This window comes from Prionailurus viverrinus, chromosome A1, assembly GCF_022837055.1.
Source record: "Prionailurus viverrinus isolate Anna chromosome A1, UM_Priviv_1.0, whole genome shotgun sequence".
Classification (NCBI taxonomy): domain Eukaryota; kingdom Metazoa; phylum Chordata; class Mammalia; order Carnivora; family Felidae; genus Prionailurus; species Prionailurus viverrinus.
The window spans coordinates 23,606,118-23,620,122 of record NC_062561.1 but is presented as its reverse complement, the minus strand read 5'-3'; the positions used below and the strand labels follow the sequence as shown (position 1 = coordinate 23,620,122).

At 34.2% G+C, this 14,005-nt stretch overlaps 1 long non-coding RNA gene across 1 annotated transcript in view; it reads right to left on the bottom strand.

The window, feature by feature from the left end:
- Window positions 1–754: 754 nt before the first annotated feature.
- Window positions 755–14,005, bottom strand: part of LOC125172959 (uncharacterized) — a 44,937-nt gene continuing 31,686 nt past the window's right edge. Inside the window, exons 2-3 of the long non-coding RNA XR_007154878.1 lie at window positions 1,882–1,988; window positions 755–832 (exon numbers count right to left, since the gene is read on the bottom strand). This is a non-coding gene — a long non-coding RNA (uncharacterized LOC125172959). The remainder of the gene's footprint in view (window positions 833–1,881; window positions 1,989–14,005) is intronic.

Genomic DNA, 14,005 nt, shown 5'->3' with positions numbered 1-14,005 from the left:
CACCTTTCTAAATGCTTTTCTTATACTAACTCCTTTAATATTCAAAACAACACTATGAATGTGGTGCTATTATTATCCCTATTTCTGAATAAGGAAACTGAGTTAATTACCCATATCATGAAGCAATAATTGAAAGAGCCAGGATTTAAACCTGACCCAAAAGACTCACACAAGCATGTAAAAACACTGAGGGGCTAGAATAAGGGCCAAGTGAGTGTGCTGCTTTGTGGGGCAGCATCACAGCTTCTGGGTGATTAAAAGTTCTGTACATCTCTTTATTTCTGCTTTGTCCTCTAGATTCCCAAAGGAGTCCTGATGTGGACAGGCAAAGCTTTCCATTAATGTAAAATTATGCATTTCACTTCTGAAGCCAGTACCACTAATCCTATCTCCCTTGCTGACATTTGGTTTATGAATTGTTATGCTGGGTGATGCTTGATCCTGGGACATAAGAAAAGGTCTCTGGGGGCTTCTAGAAAGCATTTGTTGATAATAAAAAGACAAATGAAGAAAAGGAGTCTTTTCATCTGGATGTTGTTTTGTGATATGATCTGGCAACCAGAACAACAAGGAGCCACCTGTGATCATAAGGAATGACAGCTTCAGGATAAAACCCAACAGGCTAAAGGGAGCAGAGAGTCAAGGTAGAAAGAATGTCGGCCTCTGGCATCTTGTTTAGATGGTAACTTAACTGATTACAGATTCATCATTACCTGAAGACTTAATCTTATGTGAAATAATAAAGTTATGTATTGTTTTAGTTGGAATCCATGTTGGAGATGGAAGGGTTGCTTGTAGCCAAAAACATTCTAACTGTAGAAACCCTGTAAGGCTTAAATAAGAATATTTGAGGATTAATAAAATGAACAAATATCAAAAATATACAGTAATAAATACATGACAATAAATGAGTTGGGAATGAAAACTAGTAGAAAAGACTAAGAAAGTAGGATAAATGATGAGACAGAAAGAAAAAGTTCAAATATCACAGTACTAAAGAATGCAATGAATTTTGCAAATCTTTATCGAATATTGAAACTGCCCCATCACAAAATTAAATAGCATAGTAGAAAGTAATTTATTTCCAAGATCCTTTTATCATTTGCATATCTTTGTAATCTTGATCCTTCAAGAAATATCCTGCTTAAATTTACAGAACATGTTTTGTGTACCAATAGTTTTATATTTATTGTCTCACTTGGCATTGTTTGCCCCACTTTTTAAAAGAGATCACTGTGGGTTAGAGAGGCCATAGTTGGGTGGATATGACTCTTCAATTTACTGGTAACAGAAACCCAACTTGAACACAAGAAGACTGACTTAAAATAGATTCCCTTATCTCAAAGAAAGAAATTGTCCTGCACAAGAGATGTGAATACAAAGTACTCATACTATCCAATGCAATTATAAATAAAGATTACCAAAGGAAACTTTAGAAGTAGTGGAGAGGGAACAATCACCCTGGATCTTAACATCTATTCATTAAGTAGGGTATAAATGATCTGCATGCACCAAGGTGAAAGTTCCAGTACTGAGGAGGCTTGCTCCCATAATGCTCTATATGGTCATAACGCCAGTGGTCAGGGAACATCTATGTGACTACGTAACATTGGGAGATTGGGGTCACAGAAATGGCCTTGTTAGAAAGCAAGAGACTCTGAGTTCAGATGGGCATGCTCTCCTGTTATGGTAACTCAACCCTTCTAAGCCAGCTTTCAGCTATGCAATTAAAATGGGGGATAAATGCATATCCAGAGCCATCGAGGTTTAATGTGTTGGCAGAAATGTGGGTGGGTATTGAGAATAAACTAAGAGCGGGTCTTTAGTCTATCCATCATCTCTTGTTACTCTCTCTGGGCCTAGTTTATAACAAATGTGTACCTTTTACATCTCCATCCACAACGGCAAAAAACATGGCTGCCTTCAGCTCCTGAGTATACATGTTATGGTCCAGCCATCTGGAGAAAGACTAAACCTACTGCAAATATCTGAAAGAAGACAAACAAATTTATGGGCCAGGATAGCATCTATTGATCCTGTGAACTATGGTAAGGAAATTGGGTCATATCAAATGTATATGGGGCATCTGTTACAATCTTGGGAATAGGTGCTAGACAAATAATCCAATATGCTTCTACTACAGACAGACTGAATAATTTGCAAGTGGTAAATGTTAGAACCCAGGTTTGAAATTCAGTCTTATAACTCAAAGCTCTGTGATATTCACTAGTGTTAAAAGATGAATGAACTGAACTTGGAAACAGCCCACCAAATTATTCATATGCCCTTTTGGGTGTTTATAAATCCTCAGAAATATTTGCCTTTTAAAGTTTTTTAGCCAAGACGTTATCTATACTTGCTGCAAAAACTATTTTGAGGTTGTCATTCATAGGAAAACTCTGAATTCGCCTCCTCCCCTGCACACACCAAATTACACCTATTAGAACTATTCCTACTGAAGAAGTGAGGGCTAAGCAGTTACTGAACAACCAAATATTGACAGCAAGAGAGATGTAGACATGGTAAGGAAGGGAACTGTATCCCCATTACTAACAGCAGTGGGGAGAGATAGTACTAAAGGACCAGAAACAAATCTTTCCATCCTTGGGCACAGAAAAACATCCACAGTTCAAAAGAACAACTAGTATATAAAAAAGACAACACTGGAACTCTACCAAGTGGCAGAAAAAAACTGTGGGAAAGCTATCCAGATGAAATTACATGGTTTACATTCCCACTCCACCTTAAAAGCCTAGACTGAAGCAGGGACACCATTACAGGTGAGTCTTGTTATCTTAGTGAGCTTGCAACTTCAGCAAGCCCAGGGTTCACAAGCTCACAACCCTAGTTGTGCTGGGGCACAGGAAAAAAAAAGGCCAGGGTTTAAAAGAAAATAAGCTCTCCCCTTCCACTTTAAAATCCCAAATGGAAGTAGGATCCAGTTTATAGTAAGCTTGCAACCTCAGTGATCCCAGGGTCTACAAGCCCAAACCAGCCACCCTGTGATGCCAGGACACAAAAAACAAGCCACAGTCTTGAGTTTTTTTCTAATTTTTTTCTTATTTTATATTTTTCACTTTGTTTTTCTATTCTTGTTCTTTTTATTTTCAAAGCCATGGTTTAAAAGAGTAACAAGCATATACAGCCACAGTTCCAGCCAGCAAAAGTCACAAAACATCCACAGTCTGCATAGGAGACACCATACACAAGACCATTTCTCCAAGTTTAAGTAGCCTTTTAGCCTGATCCATAGAAACAAAAACAGAAAGTCAAGCAAAAGGATGAGACAGAGCAATATGTTCCAAAAGAAATAACAAGAAAAAAACGCAGAAAAATAACTAAATGAAACAGAGATAAGCAATATGTGTGATAAGGAATTTAATGAACATAAAGATACTCACTGGGCTAGAGAAAAGAGTGGAAGAATTCAGGCCTTCAATAAGATATGGAAAATATTAAAAATTACCAGAGTTAAATAATACAATAACAAATTAAAAATTCACTAGAGGGAACCAACAGTAGATTAGAGGATGCAGAAGAACTTATCAGTGATCTAGAGGACAGGATAATGGAAGGCACATAAGCTGAAAAGAGAAAAGAATTTTTTAAATGAGGATAGACTAGGATATCGTTTGGACAAACATCAAGTGAACATTATTTGCATTATATGGGTCCCAGAAGAAGAGAGAAAGTTGTAGAAAAATTATTTGAAGAAATAATAACTGAAAACTTCCCTAACCTAGGGATGGAAATAGACATTCAAGTCCCAGAATCACAAAGAGTTCCAAACAAGATGAATCCAAGAGGTCCACACCATGGCACATAATAATTAACATTTCAAAGGTTAAAAATAAACAGAGACCTTAAGAAATGCAGGAGAGAAACAAAAAGTTACCTACAAAGGAAACCTTATAAGGTTAGCAGCTGGTTTTTCACCAGAAACTTGCCAGGCCAAAAAGCAGTGGCATGATATATTCAAAGTGCTGAAAGGAAAAAACATACAACAAGAATACTCCACACAGCAAGATTATCATTCAGATTTGAAAGAGATAAAAAATGTTTCCAAAAAATAAAGAAGTTATCATCACTAAAAGAAATTCCTTTAACATTTCTTATAAGTCAATTTAAGTGGAAAATAGACATAATTAGACATAAGAAATCTATGAATAAAAATATGTAAAATGACAACGTATACATAAAATGTGAAGAAGGGAGTAAAAAGGGAAGAAAAAGGGAAAAAGAAGATTATTTTCCCTTTTCCAGTTTTCTTTTTATAAGAATGTATTTGAACTTAAAATACCATAAATTAATAGGGAAATTTATTTACTTAAGATGTTATTTATGAATGTCTTGGTAACCACAAATCAAAAACCTGAGATAACCACACACAAAAACTAAAAAACCCAAACAAAACACAATAGATACTCATCAATCACAAAGAAAGAGAACAAGAGAAGTAACAAAGAAGAACTACAAAAGCAACCAGAAAACAAATTTTAAAAACGGCAATAAGTGTGTACCTATAAATAATTACTTTAAATGGCCTGAATGCTCCAATCAAAAGACAGAATGGCAGAATAGATAACATCCATATATATGGTGCCTACAGGATATTCACCACAGATCTAAAGACTTAAGCGCTAAAGACACATACACACACATTTACATGCACGCACACACGCACACACAAAGGATGTGTTTCCTGAAATCCATTGAATTCTGCTTAATACATCAACTAAAACTTGAATGCACAATAGTTGTCCAGCTAATGAGTTTTCTGGTGAATCACAAAGAGTTTCAAGCAGGCTCATGTTCCTTTCTAACTACCAGTCTTGGATTCGTAAAATGAAGGAATTACTCTTTCTTATTCCTTAGTTCCTTGCCATTCAGAGTTGTGTACATTGTTATAGATTAGAGCTTCGTACCTTAGATTTGAAAAGTATTTTTATACACTACCTCTTTCATATAGAAGGCAGAGATTATCATCCTAAGAAATGAGTTACTGGTATTTTTCTGCAAAACTGTTACATGTTGGAACAATCTGTTACACCTCTATTTATAGAAATAAACTTTGCAGATAAAGCAAAAAAGGAAAAATTAAAAAAAGTGAACAGATGAAGAAACAATGACCATGCAAATGAAAGCAAAAAATAAACTGGTATAGCAATACTTAGACAAAAGAGACTTTAAAACAAAGACTGTATATAATAAGAGACAAGGAAGAGCATTACATAATAATACAGGGACCAATCCAACAAAAAGATATAACAATCATAAATGTCTATGCACCCAACATTAGAGCAACTAAATATATAAAGCAAATACTAATTGACATAAAGAGAGAAATTGATGGAAATACAATAGAAGGAGACTTTAACAATCAACTTATATCAATGGAGAGATCATCCAGACAGAAAACCAATAAGAAAACAATGTCTTTGGCACATTGGAGCAGATGGACATAACCAATATACATAGAGCATTGTACTTCAAAAACAATAAAATACACACTTTTTTCCAGTGTACATTGAACATTCTCCAGGATAGATCACATATCAGGCCATAAAACAAGCCTCATAAATTTAAGAGTATTGAAATCAGACCATGCATTTTTTGGACCACAAAAATGGAAAAAGGAAAACGACAAATACATGAGACATAAATAACATAATCCTAAACAACCAATGGAGTCAATGAAGCAATCAAAGAATAAATTTTAAAAAAATGGAGGCAAATGAAAACTAAAGGGCAACAGCCCCAAATCTCTAGAACATGGCAAAAGCATTTCTAAGAAAGAATATAGCAACACAAGCCAAACTCAAGAAATGAAACTTGAACAAAGCCCAAGAAGAGTAGAAGGAAGGAAATGATAAATTATGTAGAAATTTTAAAAACAAATATAAAAAAATCAATGAAACCAAGAGCTGGTTCTTTAAAAACATTTTTAAAAATTCTTATCCAGACTCATTGAGAAAAAAAGGACCCAAATAAATAAAATCAGAAATGAGTGAGAAATAACAACTGATACCATAAAAATACAAAGGACTATAAAATAACATTATGAAAAATTATATGCTCACAAACTGAACAAAATAGAAGAAATGGATAAATTCCTAGAAACCTACAGTCTTACAAAACTGAACCAGGAAGAAATAGAAAACCCTAACAGACTGATTACAAGTAAGAAAATTTAATTGGCAATCAAAAACTAACAAAAAAATAAAAATCCAGGACCAGATGGAGTCACAGGTGAATTCTACCAGACATTTAAAGAACAGTTAATACCTATTCTCCTCAAACTATGACAAATAAGAAAACTTCCAAATACATTATATGAGGCAAGCTTACCCTGATACCAAAATCAAAGACACCACACATACATACACACACACAAACTACAGACCAATATTCCAGATAAACATAGTGCAAAAAACCTCAAGAAAATATTATCAAACCACATAAAACAGTACATTAAAAAGATCATTCATCACAATCAAGTGGCATTTATTCCTGGGGTGCAAGGATGGTTCAATATGCCCATATCAAACAACATCATACACCACATCAACAAAATGAAAGATAAAAATCATATGTATCTTAACACTTGCAAAAAAGCATTTGACAAGATTCAACATCCATTCATAATAAAAACTCTCAACAAAATGGGGTTAAAGGGAACATATCTTCATAATAAAGGCTATATATGAAAAAAAGAAAACAGCAAATATCATACTTAATGGTAAAAAACCAAGAACTTTCCCTCTAAGGTCCAGAATGTGACAAATATGTCCACTCTCACCACTTTTATTCAACGTAGTATTGGAAGTCCTAGACACAGAAGACCAGAAAAAGCAACACAAGACATCCACGTCAGTAAAAAAGAAGATACACTGTCACTATTTGCAGCGGACGTGGTATTATACATAGAAAATCCTGAAGACTTTGCCAAAAAAATACTAAAAGAATTCAGAGGATGCATAATTCATACACAGAAATTGGTAGCATTTCTATACACTAATAATGAAGTTGAGAAAGAGAAAGACAATACCATTTACAATTGCACCAAAAACAATAAAATACCTAGGAATAAAAATGAGAGGGATAAGATCTGTACTTTAAAAACCATAAAACACTGATGAAAGAAATTGAAGATGACACGAACAAACGGAAAGATAATCCATGTTCATGGATTAGAAGAATAGTGTGAAAATGTCCATATTATCCAAAGCAATCTACAGATTCAACGCAATCACTATCAAAATACCAACAGCATGTTTTATAACACTAAAACAAATCACACTAAAATTTGTATGGAACAGAAGCCACAAAATAGCCAAAGCAGTCCTGAGAAAGGAGACTAAATCTGGATCTATCACAATTCCAGATTTCAAAATACACTACAAAGCTACTGTAATCAAAAAATATGATACTGGCACAAAAACAGACACATCAATGGAATAGAATGGAAACCCTAGAAATGAACCCACATTTATATGGTCAATATATGACAAAGGAAGCAAGAATATATAATGGCTGAGTAATATTCCATTAGGGATAAACACCTCTTTTTTTTAACCAATTAATCCACCAAAGGACACATAGGTTGCTTCCTTAATTTGGCTATTATAAATAAGGCTGTAATAAACAGAAGTCTGCATATATATTTTCCAATTTATTTGCTGTTGGTAAATTCCCAATAGTGAAATTACTGGATCATATGTTAATTCTAGTTTTAATTTTTTGAGGACATCCATTATGTATTCCACAGTGGCTGTATCAATTTGCATCCCCATCAGCAATTCACGAAAGCTCCCTTTTCTCTACCACCCCCGGCCCCGTGAATGTTTGTTTCTTTTTTTTTTTTTTGATGATAGTTATTTTGACAGATGTGAGATGATATCTCCTTGTGGTTTTTAAGTGCATTCTCTTGATGATTAATGATGAGCATCTTTTCAAGTGTTTGTTGGTCATCGGTATGTTTTTGGAAAAATGGCTATTCAGGTCCTCTGCCCAATTTGTCAGATTATTTCCTTTGTTGGTGTTGAGTCCTGTAAGTTCTTCATGTATTTTGGGTATTAACCCCTTATTGTATATATCATTTGTAAATATCTTCTCCCATCCAATAGTTGGCCTTTTCATTTGTTGATGGTTTCGTTTGATGTGTAAAACCTTTTTATTTTGGTACAGTCCCACTACATTATTTTTCCTTTTGTTTCTCTCGTCTGAGACATATCTAGAAAAATGTAGATCCAAAATCAACACCCAAAAAACAAGTAATCCAGTGAAGAAATGGGCAAAAGGCATGAATAGACACTTCTCCAAAGTAGACATCCAGATGGCCAACTGACACATGAAAAAATGCTCAACATCATTCATCATCAGGGAAATACAAATCAAAACCACAGTGAGATCCCACCTCACACCTGTCAGAATGGCTAACATTAACAACTCAGTAACAAGAGATGTTGGCAAGGATGTGGAGAAAAAGGAATCCTCTTTCACTGCTGGTGGGAATGCAAACTGGCACAGCCATTCTGGAAAACAGTATGGAGATTCCTCAAAAAATTAAAAATACAGTTACCCTATGACACAGCAATTGCACTGCTAGGTGTTTTTCCAACAGATACCAAAATGCTGATTTGAAGGGGCACATGCACCCCCATGTTTTTAGCAGTAATATCAACAATAGACAAATTATGGAAAGAGCCCAAGTGTCCATCGACTGACAAATGGATAAAGAAGATGTGGTATATATGTACAATGGAATACTTGGTAGTGAAAAAGAATGAAGTCTTGCCATTTGCAACAACGTGGATAAAATTAGAGTGTATTATGCTAAGCAAAATAAGTAAGAGAAAGATAAATATCATGATTTCACTCGTATGTGGAATTTGAGAAACGCAACAGATGTACATAGGAGAAGGAAAGCAAAAATAAGATAACAACAGAGAGGGAGGAAAACCAGAAGACACTCTGAGGGTTGTTGGAGGGGAGGTGCGTGGGGGAATGGAACAAATGGGTGATGGGCATTAAGGAGGGCACTTGTTGGGATGAGCACTGGATTGTATATGTAAGTGATGAATCACTAATTTCTACTCCTGAAACCATTATTACACTATATTTTAACTAACTTGGATTTAAATAAAATTTTTAAAAAAGCAGAAAGAAAATTGTGGGTAGGCCAATGTAAAAAAAAAATACGGCCTAGGCTTTATTCTAGGAGTTTTATGGTTTCAGGTATCCCATTTAGGTCTTTAATCCATTCTGTTTATTTTTGTATATGGTGTTAGAAAGTAGTCCAGTGTTCCCAGAACTGATTTATTGAAGAGACTGTCTTTTCCCCATTGTATATTCTTGGCACTTTTTTTGATGAATTAATTGACTGCATAACCATAGCTTTACTTATGAGCTCTATTCCATTCAATTGACCTATGTGTCTGTTTTTTTCCTAGGACCATACTATCTTAATTATTACAGCTTTGTATTGTATCTTGACATCTAGGATTGATTCCTCAAACCGTGATTGCTTTGGCTACTGGGGATGTTTTTTTTTCCAAAAAATTTTTAGATTATTTGTTCCAGTCTTGTGAAAAATGTTGTGGGTAATTTGATAATGATCTCACTGAATCTGTAGAAGGCTTTGGGTGGTAGGGACATTTTAACAATATTAACCCTTTTGGCCTTTTGGCCATTGGCTCATGGCCAATCCATGAACATGTATTTCCTTTCCAGTTGTTTTGTCATCTCCAATGAGTTTCATTGATGTTTTATACTTTTCAGAGTACAGGTTTCACGTCCTTGGTCTTATTTATTCTTGGTATTTTATTCTTCTTGGTACAATTTAAAATGGAATTATTTTTTAATTTCTCTATTATTTCATTATTAGTATGTCAAAATACAACAGTTTTCTGTATATTAATTTTGTATACTGCAACGTTACTAAATTCATTTATCACTTCTATTAGTTTTTTGGTGGTCTTAAAGGTTTTCTATATATAATAGCATGTCATCTGATAATAGTGACAGTTTTAATTCTTTCATAGCATTTTGGATACCTTTTGTTTTTCTTGTCTAATTGTTGCGGCCAAGACTTCCAGTAGTATGTTGAATAAAAGTGGTGAGAGTGGACATCCTTATCTTATTCTTATTTTAATATTTATTTTGAGAGAGAGAGAGAAAGCATGAGCAGGGGAGACAGAGAAGCCCCAGCAGGTTCCACACACTGTCAGTGCAGAGCCCGACTTGGGGCTCCGTCCCACAAACCATGAAACCAAGAGTCAGACACTTACCCAACTGAGCCACCCAGGCACCTCATTTTATTCTTGACCTGAGAAGAAAAGCTGTCAGTTTTTCACCATTGACTATAATTTTAGCTATGGGTTTTTCATATACTGCCTTTATTATGTTGAGGTATGTTCCATGTACAACTAGTTGTTGAGAACTTCTATCATAAATGAATGTTATCATAAATGATTTTCCTGCATCTATTGAAAGAATTATATGATTTTTATCCTTAAGTTTATTAATGTGATATATTAATTGATTTGACAATATTCAACCAGTATTTCATCTCTGGAATTAATCTCACTTGATTGTATGAATGATTTCTTTAAAATATTATATGAGGTTTATTAATATTTTGTTGAAAATTTTTGCATCTATGTTCATCACAAATATTGTTTTATAATTTTCTTTTTTGTACTGTCTTTGGTTTGGTATCGGGTTAATGCTGCCCTCATAGAATGAATTTAGAAGCTTTACTTCCTCTTCTATTTTTTGTAATAGTTTTAGGAGAATAATTATTAACTCTACTTTAAATGTTTGCGGGTATTCATCTCTGAAGCAACCTAGCCCTGGACTTTTGTTTGTTGGGACAAATTAAATGAATTGAATTGAATTAGTATTTATTAGCCTGTTCAAATTTTCTGTTTCTTCACGATTCAGTTTTAAAAGGTTATAGTTCTAGGAATTTGTCCATTTCTTCTTGAATGTCCAATTTGTTGGCATATAACTTTTTAATAATATTCCTATAATCCTTTGTATTTTTATGGTACTATCTGTTGTTTCTCCTACTTCATTATGATTTTGAGTACTCTTTTTTTTCTTAATGAGTGTGGATAAAGATTTATCAATTTTATCTTTTCAAAGAACTACCTCCTGGTTTCATTGATCTATTGGGATTTTTTTGGTTTGTTTTTTTGTTTAGTCTCTGTTTTGTTTCTGCCCTTATCTTTATTATTTTCTTTTATCTATTAGCTCTGGGCTTTGTTCTTTTTCTAACTCCTTCAGTTGTAAGGCTTTGTTGTTTGAGATTTTTCTTATTTCTTGAAGTAGGTCTGGACTATTATAAACTTTCCTTTTAGACCTATTTTTCTGAATTCCAAAGAGTTTGGACCATTCCGTTTACATTTTCATTTATCTCCAAGTATTTTTTGATTTCTTCAATTTCTTGGTTTATCCATTCATTATTTAGTAACATATTATTTAGCCTCCATGTATTTGTGTTCTTCCCCAGATTGTTTTTCTTGTAATTAAAGATTAGTTTCATGTGCCTACTGGCAATCTGGATGTCTTCTTTAGAGAAGTGTCTATTCATGTTTTCTGACCATTTCTTCAACTGATGAGTGGATAAAGAAATTGTGGTTTATATACACAATGGAATACTACGTGGCAATGAGAAAGAATGAAAAATGGCCTTTTGTAGCATGTGGATGGAACTGGAGAGTGTGATGCTAAGTGAAATAAGTCATACAGAGAAAGACAGATACCATATGTTTTCACTCTTATGTGGATCCTGAGAAGCTTAACAGAAGACCATGGGGGAGGGGGAGGAAAGAAAAAAAAATTAGAGAGGGAGCCAAACCATAAGAAACTCTTAAAACCTGAGAACAAACTGAGGGTTGATGGGGGGTGGGAGGGAGGAGAGGGTTGGTGATGGGTATTGAGGAGGGCACCTGTTGGGATAAGTACTGGGTGTTTAATGGAAACCAATTTGACAATAAATTTCATATTAAGAAAGAAAGAAAGAAAGAAAGAAAGAAAGAAAGAAAGAAAGAAAGAGAAAGAAAAATTAAAAAAAATATTTTAAATTAGTTTCATACTTTTGTAGTCACAGAAAATGCTTGATAAGAAATTTAAGACTGAAATCATAAGGCTTCTGTTGTGGCCTAAAATGCAATCTATCTTAGAGAATGTTCCATATGCACTTGAAAAGAATGTGTATTCTGTTTTGGCTGGAATGTTCTGCATATATCTGTTGGGTCCATCTGGTCCAATGTGTCATTCAAAGCCACTGTTTCCTTATTGATTTTCTGCCTGGATAATCAACCCATTGATGTAAGTTGGGTCTTTCAGTTTCCTGCTATTATTGTATTACTGTCTATTTCTCCCTTTCTGTCCATTAATAATCACTTTATACATTTAGGTGGTTCCATGTTGGGTGCATAGGTATTTATAGTTGTTATATGCTCTTGTTCAATTGTTCCCTTTATCATTATGTAGTGCCCTTATTTTTTATCTCTTTCTACAGTCTTTGTTTTAAGGTCTATTTTGTCTGGTATAAGTTTTGTCATCACAGCTTTTTGTTCTTTTTGGTCTCCATTTGCATGGTATATGTATTTTCCTCTCTTCACTTCCAGTAAACATGTGTTTTAGGACTACAGTGAGTCTCCTGTAGGTAGCTTATAGATGGGTCTTATTTTTTATCCATTCATTAACCTTACATATTTTGATTGGAACATTTAGTTCATTTACATTTAAATGGTGATTAATAGGTATGTATTTATTGCCATTTTGTTACTTGTTTTCTGGTGGTTGTAGTTCTTCTCTTTCTTGTTCTCTTGCTCTCTTCCTTTGTGGTTTGATGACTTTCTTTAGTGTTGTGCTTGGATCCCTTTCTCTTTATTTTTTTGTATCTGTTATAGGTTTTTGATGTGTGGTTACAATTAAGTTGATATATAACAGTTTATGTGTAGCAGTCTATATTAAGTTGATGGTCAATTAACTTTAAACACATTCTAAAAGCATGAAATTTTTTATCCCCCCCAAGTTCCATTTTAGGTATATGAAGTCATACTTTATACCTTTTGTGTATCCCTTGACTATTTTTTGTAGATATAATTTATTTAACTGCTTTTGTGCTTTCACTGCTTTTTGTGTTTTATAAGTGATTAATTTACCATTTTTATTATATATTTACCTGTGAAATTTTTCCTTTTAATAATTTTCTTACCTTTAGTTTTAGACTTTTTTTTACACTCAAAGAATTCCCTTTAATACTCTAACAAGGCTGTCTTAGAATGGTGATGCACTCCCTTAGCTTTTTTTTTTGTCTGGGAAACTCTCCTTCTATTGTGAATGATAACCTTGCTGAGAAGAGCATTCTTAGTTGCAGGGTTTTTCCTTTCAGCACTTTGAATACATCACACCACTTCCTTCAGGCCTCCAAAGTCGCTGCTAAAAAAAAATCAGGTGATAGCCATCTAGAGTTTCTCTTGTATGTAACTCTTTTCCTTTTTCTTACTGTCTTAAAATTCCTCTCTGTATCATTACTGTTTGTCATTTCAATTGTGTCTTAGTGTGGACATCCTTGGATTAATTTTCTTAGGGACTCTCTATGCTTCCTGGATCAGGATGTCTTTTTCTTTCCCGAGACTAGAGACAGTTTTTGCCCCTTCTCTCCCTCTCTTCTTCTGGGATTCCTATAATGTGAACATTATTATTTGATGATGTTGCTGGGTTCCCTTATTGTTTATAATTCTTTGGTCTTTTGCTGTTTAGCTTGGTTACTTTCCATTATTCTGTCTTCCTGATCATGGCCCTGTTCTGCCTCCTCTAATCTATTATTGATTCCGTCCAGTGTATTTTTTAAGTTTATTTATTTTGAGATATAGAGAGTGCAAGCAAGAGAGGGGCAGAGAGAGAGAAGCCCATGTAGGCTCTGTGCTGTCAGTGGGGAGTGGATTATTGAAAATAAATTCAAAGCATACAGAGACAATATAATCAC